General features: G+C 43.6%; 2 protein-coding genes across 8 annotated transcripts in view; both read right to left on the bottom strand.

The window, feature by feature from the left end:
* PTRH2 (peptidyl-tRNA hydrolase 2) overlaps positions 1-21,477 on the bottom strand; it is a 1,137,200-nt gene that overhangs the window by 332,129 nt on the left and 783,594 nt on the right. The gene's annotated exons all lie outside the window — the stretch shown is intronic.
* Positions 1-21,477, bottom strand: part of SKA2 (spindle and kinetochore associated complex subunit 2) — a 976,874-nt gene that overhangs the window by 911,753 nt on the left and 43,644 nt on the right. The gene's annotated exons all lie outside the window — the stretch shown is intronic.

Raw genomic sequence — 21,477 nt, 5'->3', positions numbered from 1 at the left:
AAATAAATAAATAAATACAAAAATAAAAAATAAAAAAGACTGTGAAGAAATGTACCAGACTGCTATTTCTTAGTTGAAAAATTTTGAATGGTTTTCGGTATACTGTATTCTCTCTATTAATTGTATATATATAATGTTTATGATTTTTAAACAGACCCATTTTAGCATTTTGTTAGCATTTTAATGTATATATATAGGACAAATTGTTTTTTCTTCCTTAATCTCTTTGACTCTGATATTTTCAATGTTTATAGCAATGTAATGATTAAATAATTTTTTTTAATCTGAAACTGACTTGTAAATGATTGCCAACTTGCCTGCATCAAACAGTCATGTAAGTGGAATGAATAATGGAGAATTCTGATTTTACTCCACACATCCTGTAGCTTTATTGGAAAGGCTAGATTTGTGGATTAGTAATTTCATATTTCCATATAAAAGAGTAACCTAAATTATAATGTATAATATCACAGTAATTCCGTGTGGTATACCTTTAAGTGACGGAAAGTACTAGATTGTTGAGAACTATTGTTCAAACTGTTGCCCGGCCAATAATTTGATCTCTAAATGAGTGCATTCCACTATATGCCTCATAATAAGTTTAAATTTAGGCCAGGTGCAGTGGCTCACACCTGTAATCCCAGCATTTTGGGAGGCCGAGGCAGGTGAATCACCTGAGGTCGGAATTTCAAGACCAGCCTGGACAACATGGTGAGACCCCGTCTCTACTAAAAATACAAAAATTAGCCAAGCGTGGTGGTGGGCACGTGTAATCCCAGCTACTCAGGAGGCTGAGGCAGGAGAAGTGCTTCAGCCTGGGAGGCAGAGGTTGCTGTGAGCCGAGATTGTGCCATTGCACTCTAGCCTGGGAGACAAGAGCATACCTCCGTCTCAAAAAAAAAAAAAAAAAAAAAAAAAAAAAAAAAAAAAAAGTTTAAATTTAAAACTGTGCAGGTTTTATATTTTTTTCAATAAAACTATAAAATCCTAGTGCAGAAGTCGTCAACTCAGCCTCCTGTCTCTAGGCAGAACCATAATTAAGTTATCCTAGACAGGTAATTGTCCATTCCAGTGAGTCTGTAACAATCTCCGTAACCCATTCTTGTAATGATTTTTCATCAGAAACTTCTTTATTTGGTCTAATTCAAGTATTTTCCTTTCAGTTTAATTTAATTTCATCTGACTTTCTGTTACATATCGGAATTTATTCTACTGTAGAAAATTATGTAATAAATGTCCTTGTGCCATCATTTCATTTTATTCATGATCATCCTGATAAAAAAACATGGCTTCATTACATAGTCAGCATTAATATTATTTGTACATACTAACTGTATTTTCTTTCTTTTATGTTATGAGAGTATAATGATTTACTATTACATTGCTCACTTAATTGATACCTGTATATGGTACAGTATTTTGACAAGGCAAAAATGATCTTCATGCATTTATCTGTAACCTCTGACTATACGATGGTATAGTAATTTCAGCTCGTATAGATGACTTATGTTGAGTTAAATTATTAAAGAATGTTGAAATGTAGCAGCCAACAAACATATGAAAAAATGTTCAACATCACTAAAGAAGCAAATCAAAAGCACAATGAGATACCATCTCATACCAGTCAGAATGGCTATTATTATTATTATTAAATTTTTTTTCGAGACAGGGTCTCGCTTTGTCACCCAGGCTGGAGTATGGTGGTGTGAATGCTGCTCACTGCAACCTCGACCTCCTGGGCTCCTGGGCTCCAGCGATCCTCCCATGTCAGCTGCTCATAGCTGGGACTTATAGGCATGTGATACCATGCCCGGCTAATTTTTGCATTTTTTAGAGATGGGGTCTTGCCATGTTGCCCAGGCTGGTCTTGAACCCCTGAGCTCAAGCCATCCACCCACCTCGGCCTCCCAAAGTGCTGGGATTACAGGCATGAACCACCATGCCTAGCCCAGAATGGCTATTACTAAAAAGTCAAAAAATAATAAATGCTGGCAGGCAGGGCGCAGTGGCTCACACCTGTAATCCCAGTACTTTGGGAGGCTGGGGTGGGCGGAATGCCTGAGTTCAGGAGTTCGAGACCAGCCTGACAAGGTGAAACGCTGTCTCTTCTAAAACACAAAACATTAGCCAGGCATAGCAATGTGCGCCTGTAGTCCCAGCTATTCTGGAGGCTGAGGCAGGAGAATTGCTTGAACCAGGGTGGCAGAGGTTGCAGTGAACCGAGATCGCGCCACTGCACTCCAGCCTGGGCTGGGCGACAGTCAGACTCAGTCTCAAAAAAAAAAAAAAAAAAAAAAAGATGTTGGCAAGGCTGTGGAGAAAAGGGAATGCTTATACACTGTTGGTGGGAATGTAAATTAGTTCAACCTCTGTGGAAAGCAGTTTGAAGATTTCTCAAAGAACTTAAAACAGAGCTACCATTTGACTCAGCAATACCATTGCTAGATATATACCTAAAGGAAAATAAATCATTCCACCAAAAAGATGCATGTGCTCCTATGTTCACTGCAGCACTATTCACAATATCAAAGACATGGAATCAACCGAGGTGCCTATCTATGACGGATTAGATAAAGAACATGTGGTACGTATACTCCATTCACGACTACACAGCCATAAAAAAGAATGAAATCATGTCCTTTCCAGCAGCATGGATGCAGCTGGAGGTCATCATCCTAAGAGCATCAAGGCAGGAACAAAAAACCAAATACCACATGCTCTCACTTATAAGTGGAAGCTAAACATTGGATACACATGGACATAAAGATGGGAACAATAGGACGGGCAGTGGCTCACACCTGTAATCCCAACACTTTGGGAGGCTGAGGTGGTCAGATCACCTGAGGTCAGGAGTTCAAGACCAGCTTGGCCAACATGGTGAAATCCCGTGTGTACTAAAAATACAAAAATTAGCCAGGTGTGGTGGTATGTGCCTGTAGCCCCAGCTACTCGGGAGGCTGAGGCACGAAAATCGCTTGAACCAGGGAGGTGGAGGTTGCAGTGAGCCGAGATCGTACCACTGCACTCCAGCCTGGGTGAGGAGAGAGACTCTGCCTCAAATAAATAAATACATTAAATAAATAAATGGAAACAATAGACACTGCTGACTGTTGGGTGGTGGGGGGAAGCAGGGCAGGAGCCGGAAAACTACCTATTCGATACTATGTTCATTATCTGGGTGACGGGATCAATCATACCGCACACCTCAGCATCACACAATATGCCAAGGTAACAAACCTACACGTGTTCCGCTGGTATTCAAAATAAAAGTTGGAAAAAAAAGAGAATGTTGAAATGTACGTAGACCAGAGCAAATGTACGTAAGATAATCCACGGTTGTCTCCATGATTTTGAGTGACCTGTTGTTTTATTGGTGTTTAATTGTTGTTGGTATCTGGCACAGTATTTAGGACTCAGTGTAGAAATAAGCATGAATAATACTCTTGTCACTGTGCAGCTCTCATTCATAAAATGCCCTTTAAAAGACTGGGCTCGATGGCTCACACCTGAAATCCTAACACTTTGGTAGGCCAATGGGGGAAAATCACTTGAGGCCAGGAGTTCGAGACCAGCCTGGCCAATGTGGTCAAACTCCATCTCTACCAAAAATACAAAAATTAGCCAGGCGTGGTGGTGGGCGCCTGTGATCCCAGCTACTTGGCAGGCTGAGGCAGGAGAATCGCTTGAACCTGGAAGGTGGAGGTTGCAGTGAGCCGAGATTGTGTCACTGCACTCCAGCCTGGGTGACAGCGAGATTCTGTCTCAAAAAATATATAAATAATATAATAAATAAATAAATAAATAAATAAATAAAGTACCCTTTAAAAGGGGGACAGTCTAATCTCTTATCTGTCTGGACATCATGCTACCCCACATTCTTCTTACCTGCCACACTGAACCACTTGTAGTGCCAAAAAACCTGAATATTTCAGGTTAGCAAGGATGGGCTCTCATCAAAGTAGTCCTGTCAGAGAGATGGGGAAATATGCAAGGTGCCAGGCACATAAGTATGGGCAATGGGAATGTCAAGAGATGAGACTAAAAGGGCCACATAGTGAAGGGCCTTGAATTTCACACGAATGTTTGGAACAAATCCTTAAGAATTAATTGAAGCATTATGAAGGGAAACTAAAGAAGCATTGTGCAGATTTAGATTTTAGGAAGAACTTTCTACAGGTGAGTAACACAATGGGAGGGATTGTGGGGTGGGAAGGAATAAATGGCAAAGGCTTGATTTAAGACAATGAAGTGAAAGGGGTGGAAATGTGAATTATCAATGGATAGAATAAAGAGGATTGGGTGGTTGACTGAACATGGAAGGAAAAATAAAAAGATAAAGATGAGTTCCAGTTTCATTTCTTTTCTTTCTTTCTTTCTTTTTTTTTTGTTTGAGACCAGGTCTTGCTGTGTCATCCAGGCTGGAGTGAGTGCAGTGGTGTGATCATAGTTCACTGCAGCCTTGAACTCCTGGGCTCAAGGGATTCCCCTGCCTTGGCCTCCAAAAATGTTGGGATTACAGGTGTGAGCCACCACACCCAGTTTCTGATTTACACCTTGGGGTGCATTGTGATCCCAGAGACTGCTCCATTATACTGCCTCTCTAAGAGTCATTCTATTTAGGGTGTTCTCACTGAATCAGACATGATTCTTGGTTGGAAGTAACAAGCCATCTCTGGCGGTCTTAAGAAGTATTTATGAAAGGTCTGTGAGAGAGTGCTAGTTGTTATTTAATTTCTATTCTTTCCTTTTTACTCAGGAAAGAGTAGAAAGGTTCCAGTAAGAACCCTTGGCCCATAAGACCACTTTCCCCAGCCTCCCTTGCAGCTAGGTCTAGCCATGTGACTAAGTTCTGGCCAGTGGGATATAAACAGAAGTAATGTGTGCAACTTCCTACACTTACCCTTTTTTTTTTTTTTTTTGAGACAGGGTCTCACTCCATCACCTAGGCTGGAGTGCAGAGGCACAGTCTCGGCTCACTGCAACCTCTGCCCCACCCTGGGTCTGCTCAAGCAATCCTCACACCTCAGCTTCCTGAGTAGCTGGGACTACAAATGCATGCCACCATGCCTGGCTTTTTTTTTTTTTTTTTTTTTTTGAGATAGAGTCTCATTCTGTTGCCCAGGCTGGAGTGCAGTGGTGTGATCTTGGCTTACTGCAACCTCTGCCTCTCGGGTTCAAGTGATTCTCCTGCTTTAGCCTTCCAAGTAGTTGGGATTACAGGTGTGTGCCCCCACACCTGGCTAATTTTTGTATTTTTAGTAGAGATGGGGTTTCACCATGTTGTCCAGGTTGATCTTGAACTCCTGAGCTCAAGTAATCCGCCCACCTCGGTTTCCCAAAGTGCTGAGATTATAGGCAACAGCCACTGCACCCAGCCTAAATTTATCCTTGAAGGGTACCTCTTCCTTTTTCCCATTACTTATGTGATGGCTGAAGCTCCATCTTGGACCGTGAGGAAGTCCATACCTTGGGGATGGCAAAGCAGACAGAGTATTCAGGGTTCCAGATCGACCATAGCATCCTAAAATGTCTATGTTCAAACTTTTATGTGAAAGAGAAATAAACTTGTGCCTTAAGTATCCATTATTTTTGGTTTCTGTTACGAGCAACAAAACCCATGTCTCAATAACACAGGTAGGCATCAGAGACTCACCAAAATGACAGAGGCTAGAGGGCTTTGAATACAGTTGGATACAGGAGTGCCATGGAGGTGAGGCAGCAGAGACTGCCCAGCCTCAGTACCATGCTCCTGCCGCTGGGAGCAGTCTGACTCCCAGATGGCCCCAGTCTGGTTCCCTCACTCAAGATGCAAAATCCTGGTAGGGAGCACTTTACTGCTCAAAATGGGTCATGTGTCTCCTCCCCAGGGGCACCAAAGGGCAGCTGGAGGAAGGACCTAGCCCTCTGCTTCTGTATTGGGCATGAGCATTGGGAGGTGTGTTCCAGGGATAGCCCATGCATTAACAAAACATACAACAGGAAATTCCTTCCAAGGGAAGATTGAGCTGCAATAGGAAGGGGAAGCGGAGGATGCTGGACAGCCAGAAAAACACAACGTATGTCTACTACATTTAACTTCTCCTTATCCATACTGAATCATGGCAAATTAAGAGAGGCTATCATGATTTATTTTCCTATTTAACTTAAAGCTTTCTTATTTCAGTGGGCCCATTTTGCCTTAAAACATTGCAATTTTCTTTCACAATACCCTTTAAATGGCACACATTTATCATTACTTCTAAATTCTGTTGCAAGCAAAGATATTCACAGGCTGCTTATAGTACTCATATGCTATACCTTCCTTTCTGGCAATAGAATCATGGAAAATAATGGCAACATTGTATAAAAGCTACAATCAAAATTCTGTCTTTGGATCTTTAAAATACTTCTTAAGAATAGCAGGAGTATTTTATATATATAAAAAGAAATCTTAGCAACTAAAATGTTATTACTATCTTTTCAAAAACCAGTATCAATCTTGGCAATCCTGTATTTTAACACGACATTTTTTATTGCATTTCAGAAAAAAACAATTACAAAGAATTCAATCCCTTAATTTATTTGGAAAAAAAAAAAAAAGTAAGCCATTTGTCATTAACAGGAAGACGATCAGATGGGCCCAAAGCGCAGTTGTTGAAAATGAGCATTTTTTGTCATCAGTTCAGTCTCATTACTGTTCTGTTGCAGTTACCTGACAATTTCTGGAAAATGACTCTTAATACTTGTTTTTTAAATGTGTCCCAAATTAGTAATACTAGCTGAGATGCCAATAATTTGCAAATGAGACGTACTGTTGCTCAAAATTAAGAAACCATTCACAGTCACACCAAGTAAAACATCTAGTTTTGTAGCTCTAGTATTTTCCTTAAAATACTTCACAGATAGAAACACAACTTTCTTCTTCCCTCTCCCTTTCTTTCCTCTTACTCAATCAAATCTGACTTAATAGTTAAACATGAAGTTTTGCAACCATTTCTTTTTTCTTTCTTTCTTTCTTTTTTTTTTTGAGACGGAGTCTTGCTCTGTCGCCCAGGCTACAGTGCAGTGGCGTGATCTCGGCTCACTGCAACCTCTGCCTCCCAGGTTCATGCCATTCTCCTGCCTCAGCCTCCCGAGTAGCTGGGACTACAGGTGCCTGCCACCATGTCCGGCTAATTTTTGTATTTTTAGTAGAGACAGAGTTTCACCATATTGGCCAGGCTGGTCTCCAACTCCTGACCTTGTGATCCGCCCACCTCGGCCTCCCAAAGTGCTGGGATTACAGGCGTGAGCCACCGCACCTAGCCATTTTGCAACCATTTCTAATGAAAAATCATGTGCCCTGTTAGAGCAATAATTGTTTAAATATTTGTCTATTATGCTAACAAAGAAATGTAAAGAATGTGGAAATTAGCCCTATGGTTCCTCCCTGAAGAGCTGGTATTTGTTTGTATTTTATGTTCTATTATGCAATTGTAGCTGCTGTGACCACTGGTTCCATTTTAACAGAGTGATCTTTTATACAGGCTTTTCACACTGAAGATCAAGAAGCTACAAAGCTAGTAACAAACTGATATTTCTTTAATTGACTATGTTAAGTATTGTCAGATTATCCACCACAAGCAATATTTATTTCACTTGTGACATCAATTGTGGCAAATGTTGTCTCTATAAAAATTGATGTCGAATTTGAATATGTCGAATTTGAATAGGAGGCTGCAGCAAGCCAAGATCGTGCCACTGCACTCCAGCCTGGCAACAGAGCAAGACTCTGTCTCAAGAAAATAATAATAATAATAATAACAATAATAATAATAATAATAAAATAAATTAAATTAAATAGTCTCCTTTGGCCTGGTGTGGCGGTTCATGCTTGTAATCCTAGCACTTTGGGAGGCTAAAGCGGGAGGATCACTTGAGGCGAGGAGTTCAAGACCAGCCTAGGCAACTAGTGAGACCTTGTCTCTACAAGACATTTTTAAAAAATTAGACAGGTGTGGTGGCTTGTGCCTGCAGTCCCAGATACTGGAGGGACTGAAGTGGGAAGATTATTTGAGCCAGGAATTCAAGGCTGCAGTGAGCTATGATCACGCCACTGCATTCCAGCCTGGGCAACAAAGTGAGACTCTATCTCTTTAAAAAAAAATTATCTCCCTCTCTTTTTTTTAATGCAAATATACCATACTAAATACTTTTTTTTTTTGAGATGGAGTATCACTCTGCTGCCCAGGCTGGAGTGCGGTGGTACAGTCTCAGCTCACTGCAACCTCCTCCTACTGGGTTCAAGCCATACTCCCACCTCAGCCTCCCTAGTACCTGGAATCATAAGTGTGCACCATCACGCCCAGCTAATTTTTTTTTTTTTCAGATGGAGTTTTGCTCTTGTTGCCCAGGCTGGAATGCAATGGCACAATCTTGGATCACTGCAACCTCTGCCTCCTGGATTCAAGCAATTCTCCTGCATCAGCCTCCTGAATAGCTGGGATTACAGACGCCTACTACCATGCCTGGCTAATTTTTGTATTTTTAGTTGAGACAGGGTTTCACCATGTTGGCCAGGCTGGTCTCGAACTTCTGACCTCAGGTGATCCACCCACTTCACACTTGTAATCCCAGCACTTCGGGAGGCCGAGGCAGGTGGATCCCGTGAGGTCGGGAGTTCGGGACCATCCTGACCATCATGGAGAAACCCCGTCTCTACTAAAAATACAAAATTAGCCGGGTGTGGTGGTGCATGCCTGTAATCCCAGCTACTCAGGAGGCTGAGGCAGAATTGCTTGAACCCGAGAGGCAGAGGTTGCAGTGAGCTGAGATTGTGCCATTTTACTCCAGCCTGGGCAATAAGAGAGAAACTCAGTCTAAAAAAATAAAAAAGGATGATGCTATTTTATGGCACCAGAGAAAGGGCTTATTGGGAAATGAATTGCCTTGTGCTGCTAGGCTGCTAATGCTAGTGGGGAACTACTGGTGGGTCACCTGTCACCTGTCCACTGTGTATGTTATCTCCATGGACCAGTCAAGGTGGCTGAGAAATGTGTCTGGTTAGCAAATTACCTAAGAATGTTCAATTCAAATCCATTAACAAGTCATTAATGTTAGTATATTTGTCTTAAATCCTAGTGATCTGGTTATAATTTGTTAATAGATTTATTTGTCATATTTCTTTTTCTCCTGATTTTTTTTTCTTTTCTTTTTCTTCTTTTCATGTAGAGGATACTCTTTTGTTGTTGTTGTTGTTGTTTCTTTTTTGAGACAAGGTCTTCCTCTGTTGCCCAGGCTGGAGCGCAGTGGTGTGATAATGGCTCACTGCAGCCTCAACTTCCCAGACTCAATCAATCCTTTTGTCTCAGCCTCCCATGTAGCAGAGACTACAGGCACAGCACCACCATGCTTGGCTAATTTAAAAAAAAATTTTAGTACAGACGAAGTCTCTCTATGTTTCCCAGACTGGTCTTGAGATCCTGAGGTCAGGCAATCCTCCCACTTCAGCCTCTCAAAGTGCTAGGATTGCAGGTGTGAGCCACTGCACCTGGTAAGAATAAATATTTTAAATCAATATGAAAGGAAAATAAAGCACCGATGTGAGAAATGGACATTGTTAGCAACAGTACAGAAAGCATGACATTTTGTTAAGTATCATATTTGCCATTTATTATATACTATATTAGTTATTTGAGGCTGGGCGTGGTGGCACACACAACTGTAATCCCAGCACTTTGGGAGGCTGAGGCGGGCGGATCACCTGAGGTCAGGAGTTCGAGACCAGCCTGGCCAACATGCTGAAACCTTGTCTCTACTAAAAATTCAAAATTAGCTGGGCGTGGTGGTACATGCCTGTAATCCCAGCTACTCAGGAAGCCGAGGTGGGAGAATCATTTGAACCCAGGAGACGGAGGTTGCAGTGAGCTGAGATCGTGCCATTGCACTCCAGCCTGGGCAACAAGAGTGAAACTTTGTCTCAAAAAAAAAAAAATTATTTGATGTATAATGGGTCAGCAGATGGTAAAATAGTTTAAAATCTACAAATGTAAAATGATCTGGAAATAGAAAATCAACTAAGATATTTGTGCTAGAAAATCATTATTTAATGTAGTGTTCAATAAAGTAATTCGAACTTTACTTGGGAAAAATCATGTAGTTGTTTAAAACAGTAAATTCGAACAACTAAAAATCTAAGAGCTTGTTGGATTGCATATGGCAAGGTGCTAGTTTGCATAGTTTCTAAAGCTCTAGGATCTGGACTGGAACACATGGAAGACTTGGGCAAGCAGATGCTTTATATATCCTGGGATCGTTCTGTCGCCAAGTGTCTCCTTCACATCTGTCCCTTCGTTTCCATTCTCGATGCTACTGTCCTATTTCAGCTCCTTATGCTTTCTCCCACACTCTATGGTAATCATCTTTTAATTGGTCTCCCTTTCTGGGAGCTTCCCTTTTTCTGACTTCTTTGCACAGACCTTCAGATTAATGCTAATACAATTCTCTTCAATTGTTCTTCACAACCTCTTGAATGAAATCCAAGCTTCTTAGTGAAGTATTGAAAATCCACTGTGAATTCTAGCTTCATTCCCTGTCTGGCCTGAATAACTCATGTCTCCTGAGGCCTTGGAACCCTGAGGGTAAAAACAGTGGATTTGGCCGGATGTGGTGTCTCACACCTGTAATCCCAGCACTTTGGGAGGCTGAGGCAGGAGGATTGCTTGAGCCTAGGAGTTCAAGACCAGCCTCAGAAATATAGTGAGGCCTCACCTCTACAAGAAAATTATCTGGGCATGGTGGTGCATGTCTGTAACCCCAGCTATTTGGGAGGGTGAGCTGGGAGGATCGCGTGATCCCAGGAGGCAGAGGTGGCAGGTGAGTCAAGATCGTGCCACTGCACTCCATCCTGGGCGACAGAGCAAGACCCTGTCTCAAAAAACAAAAAAACAAAAATGACGGATTCACTCTCACAGAAATAGGCAACATTCTTCTAGCTCAGCCCCACCTCCACTGCTGCAAAGACCCCTGTTATTTCTGAGGCTCCTTCCCCTTCCCTTCTGCTCCATTATCCTTCGCAGAAGTCTTCTGCTGAGGCCTCCACATCCTGTCGAGCTCCTTAATAAGAATAATAACGCTAAAGAGAACTAGCAAGACACTGGGTTCAGTCGTGCACCTGCGTTACCTGAGCAAATCCTCAAAACACCCCATGGAGAAGCCACCATTAGGGACTAGTAAGTAGGTGGTCATGCCAAGATAAAGCCCAGGAAGGCTAATCCAGAAGCCATGCTGCTCACCTCCACACATGAGGACCCCTCCTGGTGCCACCACGCACCGCTGAGGATGAGGACTTCCGCAGAGGCCGTGCCTCCTTGCTTCCCCCAAGTGGTGTTGCTCCCATGGCTTTCAAGTTATTGGTGCCTGGTGTCACCAGAGCCTCAGGCCTGGACCTGCCCCATTCAAGCCACTCCTGAGCTAGAAGCTTTGACGATCAAAGCTTCACTCTGTCCTCTGGAGCCCTCCTAGCGTCACAGACCTGCAGGGTCCTTACCCAGGTGGGCAGAATACACTGTCACCCTTTGAACTACACTCTGACACCAGGCCGCCTATGCCGTTCCTACCACCACCATGTCTCTCCCTATGCCCTCAGAGATGTTAGTGAGGACAGAACTTTCACTGTTTACGCTGGACCTTCTCTCTCTCCCTGGCACTGAAATGCAGGTCCATGGGCTAGGCTGGAAGGTCTAATGTGAGCAGTGGCCACAAGGATGTCCTCAAAATCAGCCCCTGCCTCATGAGGGGCATGGGATGGAGGGAAAAGGGCATTTCATCGAGTATCTCTTTGAGTTGTTACAGTACGTGTCTTCCTTTTCCAAATCTTTCTTTTTCAAAAATCTAGTTAAAATAGACAGTTAATTATAGAATACTCAAATCCCTTCTCTCCTAACCGCCCAAGACATGATTATTAGAATTTGTGTCATTCTGTCTCTGGAGGCTGCTCAGCCATTCATATAAATCGATTTCTGGCAGGCCCCAACTCTTTAGAATCCTGAGCTGAGTGCTGTTTAGGCTCAGGGTTGAACCTCACTATCCTTTACTTCCTGTATGAACCCGAGGGAAACCACCAAATGGAAACACATCCGAAACCAGCCTTTCGCTTTCTTGCAATGCCTTTTCCAAGGCACTTCCTTCACTTAAGCCTCCTCACCACCTCTACCTCCTAAAAATCCTTTATTTATCTATTTATTTTTTGAGACAGGATCTCTTTCTGTCACCCAGGCTGGAGTGCAGTAGTGTGATCATAGCTCGCTGCAGCCTCGAACCCCTAGGCTCAAGTAATCTCCCTGCCTCAGCCTCCCAAGTAGCTGGGATTCCAGGCATGAACCAGCGCTCCTGGCCCTAAAATCCTATCTTGTAATGTTCAGGTCCAAAGTCCCTCTTCCAGGAATTGCTCACAGAGCACCCTCGAAGTGAACTCTGTCTCTCTGCTCTCAACTCCTTAAGTCCCTTCCCTGGCACTCGTAACAGACATTTGTTTTGTCTGCCTGGCATCCCTTCCACTATCTCCAGTATCCACTTCCACCTCTTTTCCTCTCCACTCCAGCCATGTGATTCTGGGGTGGACACCAATCCCAGGACCTCCATCACATTGGACATATATTCCCAGCATTGCCAATCATAACGCCCTACCACTTTGGCCTGAATGATTGGTGGGAGGCAGGGACATATGACCAATGCAGGCCAATCAGAGTCTTTCCCAGCAGTGAGGAAAGAGAAATTCTGTCTTTTGTCTTTTCTCTGGGTTGGAAACTGACATGTATTAGACTAGAGGTGCCTCACCGTGTGTGTGTGTGTGTGTGTGTGTGTGTGAAGGAACCCAACAATTTTGTGCATCCTCCGCCATTGCATGAGCCCACAAATCCCCTTTCTTTTTTTCCAACTTTTATTTGAAGTTCAGGGGTACATGTGTAGGATGTGCAGGTTTGTTACATAGGGAAATGTGTGCCATGGTGGTTAACCGCACAGATCATCCCATCACCTAGGTGTTAAGCCCAGCATCCATTAACTATTCTTCCTGATGCTCTCCCTCCTCCCACCCTCCACCCTCCAACAGGTCCCAGTGTGTGTTGTTCCCCCAGTGGGTCCATATGTGTTCTCATCGTTCAGCTCCCACTTATAAGTGAGAACATGTGGTGTTTGGGTTTCTGTCCCTGCATTATTTTGTTGAGGATAATAGTTTCCAGCTCCATCCATGTCCCTGCAAAGGACATGATCTCATTCCTTTTTATGGCTGCATAGTATTCCATGGTGTGTATGTAGCCACCTTTTTTTTTTTTTTTTTTTTGAGATGGAGTTTTACTCTTGTTGCCCAGGCTGGATGGAGTTGCCTGGCATGATCTCGGCTCACCGCAACCTCCACCTCCCAGGTTCAAGCGATTCTCCTGCCTCAGCCTCCTGAGTAGCTGGGATTACAGGCATATGCCACCATACCCAGCTAATTTTGTAATTTTAGTAGAGATGGGGTTTCTCCATGTTGGTCAGGCTGATTTCGAACTCCGGACCTCAGGTGATCCACCCACCTTGGCCTCCCAAAGTGCTGGTATTACAGGCATGAGCCACCACATCTGGCCACCACATTTTCTTTATCCAGTCCTTCACTGATGGGCATTTGGGTTGATTCCATGTCTTTGCTATTGTGAATAGTGCTGCAATGAACATACACATGCATGTGTCTTTGAAATAGAATGATTTATATTCCTTTGGATATATACCCAGGAATGAAATTGCTGGGTCAAATGGTATTTCTGCCTCTAGGGTTTTGAGGAATCACCACACTGTCTTCCACAATGGTTGAACTAATTTATACTCCCAGCAACAGTGTACAAGTGTTCCTCTTTTTCCACAACCTCACCATCATCCATTATTTTTTGACTTTTTAATAATAGCCATTTTGCAGCCGGGTGCGGAGGCTCACGCCTGTAATCCCAGCACTTTGGGAAGCTAAGGCAGGCAGATCATCTGAGGCAGGTGGATCGTCTGAGGTGGGGAGTTCGAGGCCAGCCTGACCAACATGGAGAAACCTCATCTCTGCTAGAAATACAAACTTAGCTGGGCATGGTGGCTCATGCCTGTAATCCCAGGTACTTAGGAGGCTGAGGCAGGAGAATCACTTGAACCCAGGAGGCAGAGGTTGCAGTGAGCCGAGATCACGCCATTGCACTCCAGCCTGGACAATAACAGCAAAACTCTGTCTCAAAAAAACAAACATGCAGCCAAACAAATAATAGCCATTCTGACGGGTGTGAGTGGTGTCTCATCATGGTTTTGATTTGCATTTCTCTAATGACCAGTGATGTTGAGCTCTTTCTCATGTTTGTTGGCCGCATGTATATCTTCTTTTGAGAAGTGTCTGTTCATTTCCTTTGCCCACTTTTTAATGGGGTTGTTTGCTTTTTTCTTGTAAATTTGTGTAAGTACCTTATAGATGCTTGATGTTAGACCTTTGTCAGAAGAATAGATTGCAAAAATCTTCTCCCATTCTGTAGGTTGTCTGTTCACTCTGATGATAGTTTCTTTTGCTGTGCGGAAGCTCTTTAATTAGATCCCATCTGTCAATTTTTGCTTTTGTTGCAATTGCCTTTGGTGTCTTCATCATGAAATCTTTGCTTGTGCCTATGTCCTGAGCAGTATTGCCTAGATTTTCTTCTAGGGTTTTTTTGTTTGTTTTTGAGACAGATTTTCACTCTTGTCGCCCAGGCTTGAGTGCAATGGCGCCATCTTGGCTTACTGCAACCTCCACCTCCCGGTTTCAAGCACTTCTCCTGCCTCAGCCTCCTGAGTAGCTGAGATTACAGGAACACGCCACTACACTCAGCTAATTTTGTATTTTTAGTAGAGGCAGAGTTTCACCATGTTGGCCAGGCTGGTCTAGAACTCCTGACCTCAGGTAATCTGCCCGTTTTGGCCTTCTAAAGTGCTGAGATTACAGGCATGAGCCATTGCACCTGGCCCTCTTCTAGAGTATTTATAGTTTGGGATTTAACATTTAAGTCTATATACATATATATATGTATATTTTGAGACAGGGTCTCACCCTGTCACCCAGATTGGAGTGCAGTGGTGCAATCTCTACCTCCCAGGCTCAAGCGATTCTCCTGCTTTAGCCTCCCGAGTAGCTGGGATTACAGGTACCTGCCACCACACCCAGTTAATTTTTATATTCTTAGTAGAGACAGGGTTTTACCGTGTTGGCCAGGCTGGTCTAAAACTCCTGACCTCAAATGATCCACCTGCCTCAGCCTCCCAAAGTGCTGGGATTACAGTCATCATGCCCCGCCTAATACATCTTGAGTTGATTTTTGTATATGGTATAAGGAAGGGTTCCTGTTTCAATTTTTGTATATGGCTAGCCAGTTCTCCCAGCACCACTTATTAATTAGAGAATCCTTTCCTCATTGCTTGTTTTGGTCAGGTTTGTCAAAAATCAGATGGTTGGCTGGGCATAGTGGCTCATGCCTGTAATCCCAGCACTTTGGGAAGCCGAGGGGGTGGATTACGAGGTCAGGAGATCGAGACCATCCCAGCTAACACGGTGAAAGCCCATCTCTACTAAAAATACAAAAATTTAGCTGGGCATAGTGGCACGTGCCTGTAGTCCCAGGTACTCGGGAGGCTGAGGCAGGAGAATAACTTGAACCTGGGAGGCGGAGGTTGCAGTAAGCCAAGATTGCACCACTGCACTCCAGCCTGGGTGACTGAGTGACACTCCATCTCAATTCTGGGTTCTCTGTTCTGTTCTATTGGTCTATGTGTCTGTTCTTGTACCAGTACCATGCTGTTTTGGTTACTGTAGCCTTGTAATATAATTTGAAGCCAAGTAGTGTGATGCCTCCAGTTTTGTTCTTTTTGCTTAGGATTGTCTTGGCTATTCAGGCTCTGTTTTGGTTCCATATGAATTTTAAAATAGTTTTTTTCTAATTCTGTGAAGAATGTCAATGGTAGTTTGGGAATAGCATTGAATCTATAAATTGCTTGGGCAGTATGGCCATTTTCACAAATTGATTATTCTTATCCGTAAGCATGGAGTGTTTTTCCATTTGTTTGTGTCATTTCTATTTCTTCGTGCAGTAATCCCCTTTATTTCTTAAGTCTGTGTGAATTGGTTGCTACTGCTTGCCATAGAAAGAGCCTAGACTATATAGCAGAGCCTCCCCCTATTTCTAAGAGCGACTGGATAAAGCTGTATCATGCACCCACTCCTGATCCCACGGTAGGGCTCAAGTAGACTTAAACTACAAAGACTTATCCAGAAGAAGAGCAGTTGTGCAAAGAAAAATTATATCAGAAGACAGGACCTTGGACAGGCAAGTTCACCTTAGCCACGTACTTTAGTTAGATACAATTTTAAGTATTTTCTATGAGCTGGGAACTATTAGGGATAAAAAAGAAGTATAATATGCCTGTTCTTAAGGATGGAAAATCAAGACTTATACATGGAAAAATAAATATAATGAGCAAATTAAGGCAGCATAATGTTAGCATTGAATTGGAGATACAGGAAGCAGATGCTACGGCAGCAAGAGTTTGCTTCCTGAAGACTTTTGGCCATTTACCAAATGTGCCGAGCATTTTCAGGCTCTAGGTTTCAGTAGTCTGAAAAATGCCCTTTCCTCCTATCGAAATTCCATGTATCCTGCAAGACTCAACTCAAAGACCCACTTCCTTATGAAGTCTTCCCAGCTGGCTCTCTGCCAAAACTCTACCCTTCCACAGAACTTTCCTTGTGCTTCTGTAATGTGGCATTTGTTACATTCGTCTGTATTTCCTACTGTCTTTCCCATCACCCCTCAAGAATAGGGATTGTGGGCCGGGCGCAGTGGCTCACACTTGTAATCCTAGCACTTTGGGAGGCCAAGACAGGTGGTTCATTTCAGGTCAGGAGTTAGAGACCAGCCTGGCCAACATGGCGAAACCCTGTTGCTACTTTTAGCAGTTTTTGTGTTTTTAACACAAAAGTTAGCCAGGCATGGTGGATCATGCCTGTAATCCCAGCACTCTAGGAGGCCGAGGCAGGTGGATTGCCTAAGGTCGGGAGTTTGAGACCAGTCTGGGCAACATGGTGAAACCCTGTCTCTATTAAAAACACAAAAAATTAGCCCGGCGTGGTGGTGGGTACCTGTAATCCCAGCTATTCAGGAGACTGAGGCAGGAGAATCACTTGAACCTAGGAGGCGGAAGTTGCCATGAGCCAAGATCGTGAGCCAAGATCACACCACTGCACTCCAGCCTAGGCAACAGAGCGTGACTCCATCTCAAAAGAAAACAAAAACAAAAAAACCCCCAAAAAACAGAAAAGGAGTTGTGTAGCTCTCTTTCTTTTTCTTTTATATGCTGTGAGGGTTAATTGTATGTGTCAACCTGGAACCCAGCTAGACTACGGTACCCAGTTGATTGGTCAAATGCCAGCCTAGACGTTGTTGTGAAGGTGTTTTTCATGTGTGAGTAACAGTTACAATTAGTGGGCCTGGAGGACAGCAGGTTGCCCTCTGTAATGTGAGTGGAGTTCATCTAAGCAGGTGAAGGCATTAAGAGTAAACACTGAGGTTTCCTGAAGAAGAATTCTCCTCAGGACTGCAACATGGAAGCCCTACCTGGTTTCCAGCCTGCTGCCCCGAGGAATTTGGACTCAAGACTGCAATGCAATACCAATTCTTCGCTGAAATTGCAGCCTGCTGTTTGCCCTATATATTTCAGTCTTACCAGCCCCCAGTATCATGTGAACTGTTTCCTTAAAATAAATCTCTCTCTCTCTCATCTCTTCTTCAGAGATGCAGAACCAGTAGAATGCAGGTGTATACATGCAGTTGTTTACATAACCTATTGGTTCTGCATTACTTTGGTTCTGCATCTCTGAAGAACTTTAATACTATGTTTGCCTTTAAAAAGAAATCTGTGATGGGGTGCAGTGGCTCACACCTATAATCCCAGCACTTTGGGAGGCCGACTTGGGGAGGCCGAGGCAGGAGGATCGCTTGAGCCCAAGAGTACAGGACCAGCCTGGGCAACGTAGTGACAACCCCATCTCTATGAAAAATAAAAAAAAAATGCTAGGCACGGTGGCTCACGCCTGTAATCCTAGCACTTTGGGAGGCCGAGGTGGGCAGATCACCTGAGGTCAGGAGTTCGAGACCAGCCCGACCAACATGGAGAAACCCCATCTCTACTAAAAATACGAAATTAGCTGGGTGAGGTTGCAGGCACTGGTAATCTCAGCTACTCAGGAGGCTGAGGCAGGAGAATTGCTTGAACCCAGGAGGCGGAGGTTGTGGTGAGCTGAGATGGCACCGTTGCACTCCAGCCTGGGTGACAAGGGTGAAACTCTGTCTCAAAAAAAAAAAAAAAAAAAAAAAACGAAAAGAAAGAAAAGAAAAAAAAAATGAGCTGAGCATGGTGGCGTGTGCCTGTAGTTTTAGCTACTTGGGAGGCTGAGGCAGGAGGAACCCTTGAGCCCAGGAGTTTGAGGCTGCAGTGATTTATGATCAATGATCGTGTCACTGGACCCCAACACCTAGGTGACAGAGTGAGATGCCGTCTCTAAAAAAAAAAAAAAAAGAAAGAAAGAAAAAAATTCTAATAATTCTTTTGAGGTTTTGCATTTCCTCCCATATTCAGTGAGGGTTTCTTATGTACCTGGCTCTGTTTTAGGGCCTGGGGATACAGCAGTGCGCAAAACAGACGAAAACCCCTGTGCTCATGAGCCTGCATTCTAGAGACGGAGGCAGATCATAAACAGAGATCTGCATACACAGTGCTTGAGATGGTGGCATGTGCTTAGAATGAAAATAAAGCAGGGGGTGGGGGACATGTTGTGCCGTTAAATAGAGTGGGCAAGAGTAGTCCAGGAAGGCTTCATTGAGAAGATGTTGTTTGAGTAAAAACAGGAGGGAGGTGAGGGATGAGCCACGGGGATGGATATTTGGAGGAGACTGGATAAGAATGCTCCAGGATCCGGGGGAGATGTTCTCAGCAGAGGGAATAGCAAATAAGACTCTGAGGTGGGAACGTGATCGTGTGTCTGAGGAATATTCAAGTGGCCAGGGTGGCTGAAGTGTAATGGACAGGGGGAGAAAATGAGGTAAGGGCTGGGTGTAGTGGCTCACGCCTATAATCCCAGCACTTTGGGAGGCCGAGGCAGGCGGATTACCTGAGGTGGGGGGTTCAAGACCAGCCTGACCAACATGGAGAAACCCCATCTCTTCTAAAAATACAACAAATTAGTTGGGCATGGTGGCGCATGCCTGTAACCCCAGCTGCTTGGGAGGCTGAGGTAGGAGAATCACTTGAACCTGGGAGGCGGAGGTTGCGGTGAGCCGAGATCATGCCATTGCACTCCAGCCTGGGCAACAGGAGTGAAACTCTGCCTCAGAAAAAAAAAAAAAAAAAAGAAAGAAAGAAAGAAAAGAAACGAAACTGAGGTGAGAAGGTCATGTGGGAGGACTTGCAGGCCACTGCCAAGATTTTTATTTTAACTTTAAGTGAGAGGGGGAAGCGATTGGAGGGTTTTGAGCACAGAAGGGGCTTTTGTTTGTTTTTTTATTTTTTGAGACAGGGTCTCTGTTGTCCAGGCTGGAGTGCAGTGCTGTGATCATAGTTCACTGCAGAGCCTTGAACTCCTGGTCTTAAGCAATCCTCCAGCCTCAGACTCCTGAGTAGCCGGGACTAAAGTGCATGCCACCACACTCAGCTAAATTTTTTTTATTTTTTGTACACATGCAGGGTGGTGGTGGTGGTGTGGGGCCGGGGGGAGGTCTTGCTATGTCGCCCGGGCTGATCTTGAACTTCTGGCCTCCAGTGATTCTCCTTCCTCAGAGTCCCAAAATGCTGGGAATATAGGCATGAACTACCAAGTCTTGCCCAGAAGAGAGATTTTTTTAAAGGAGCACTGACTACTCTGTTGATTATGAATTCTTGCAGACCAAGGGCAGAAGGCGTGTTGATAGTGGTAGTGGAGATGACACTACGTTATAAATTCTAGAATTTTTTTTTTTTGAGATGAGAGTCTCACTCAGCCACCCAGGCTGGAGTGCAGTGGTGCAATCTTGGCTCACTGCAACCTCCACTTCCTGGGTTCAAGCCATTCTCCTGCCTCAGCCTCACAAGTAGCTGGGATTACAGGTGTGTGCCATCGCACCTGGCTAATTTTTGTATTTTTAGTAGAGATGGGGTTTCACCAGTTGGCCAGGCTAGTCTCAAACTCCTGATTTCATCCACCTGCCTTGGCCTCCCAAACTGCTGGGATTATAGGTGTGAGCCACTGCAACCAGCCCTAGAAATCTTTTGAATGTTGAGCCAACAAGCTTTGCTAGGGTGAAGTACGAGAAAGAGTGGAGTGGTGGGTTTTATAATGAACATGGTAATAAACCAAATTGTATAGAAGATCTTGCTATGAAAAACCTGTGTCCCAACCCTCCACTCTCCACATACAGTCCCACTCCCCACAACCAACTTCTTTTTTAAAGTTTTCTGGTATTGGTTACCTCCACAGCTCAAGATGAAATGTTTGTGGTTAACTTAGCAGCCATTCTCAACTCTCTGCTCACTTGCCATCTCTTACTATAAAGTTTAGAAGACCAGACCTCATCTTCCCAGCCTCTCTTGCAACGAGGGTAGTCATGTACTCCGTTCTGGACAGTGACATATAAAAACAAACCTCATTCCTTTAAGAAAAAAAAATAGCAGAAAACAAAACCCTAAGCAAAAAAATTCTTGTAGGAAACCATCGAGATGTGTTTTTTTGGTTTCTTTTTTTTCTTTTCTTTTCTTTCTTTCTTTTTTTTTTTTTTTTTTTCCTTTTTTCTTTTTTTTTTTTTTTTTTGAGACAGAGTTTCACTCTGTCGCCCAACCTGGAGTGCAATGACACGATCTTGGCTCAGTGCAACCCCCGCCTCCTGGGTTCAAGCAATTCTCCTGCCTCAGTCTCCCAAGTAGCTGGGATTACAGGCATGTGCCACCATACTCGGCTAATTTTTTGTATGTTTGTAGAGGTGGGGTTTCACCATGTTGGCCAGGCTGGTCTCAAACTCCCGACCTCAGGTGATCGACCCGCCTTGGCCTTCCAAAATGCTGGGATTACAGGTGTGAGCCACTGTGCTGGCCTGGTTTTTCATATAATAGAGTTGAAGGAGAAGTTAGTCAGATCTGGGCACCTTTACTGAATATATGTATTTATATATAAATACATATATAAATAATCATATTTGGTTATTCCTCACTTGGGATTGGATTTATTTCCTTTCCTTTCCTTTTCTAGGAATGAGTGGCAGTTGTGAAGGGTATTTTTCGGGGTTTTTGTGAAATTTTTAGTGAAGACATGGGTTGGTCTTGTCCTCTCTAAATTAACTCACTTCATGAATATATCACACATGCTTCTGAAATAATTAAAACGATATGGATTTATGAAATTAAAAAAAGAATCTGCAGGAGTGAGGGACTTCCAAAAATACTTTTGTTTCTTCAGAAAAG

The sequence above is a fragment of the Macaca thibetana genome, chromosome 16, assembly GCF_024542745.1.
Source record: "Macaca thibetana thibetana isolate TM-01 chromosome 16, ASM2454274v1, whole genome shotgun sequence".
Lineage (NCBI taxonomy): Eukaryota > Metazoa > Chordata > Mammalia > Primates > Cercopithecidae > Macaca > Macaca thibetana.
Note: the sequence above shows the minus strand (reverse complement) of the source record. Positions and strands in the feature narration are given on the sequence as shown.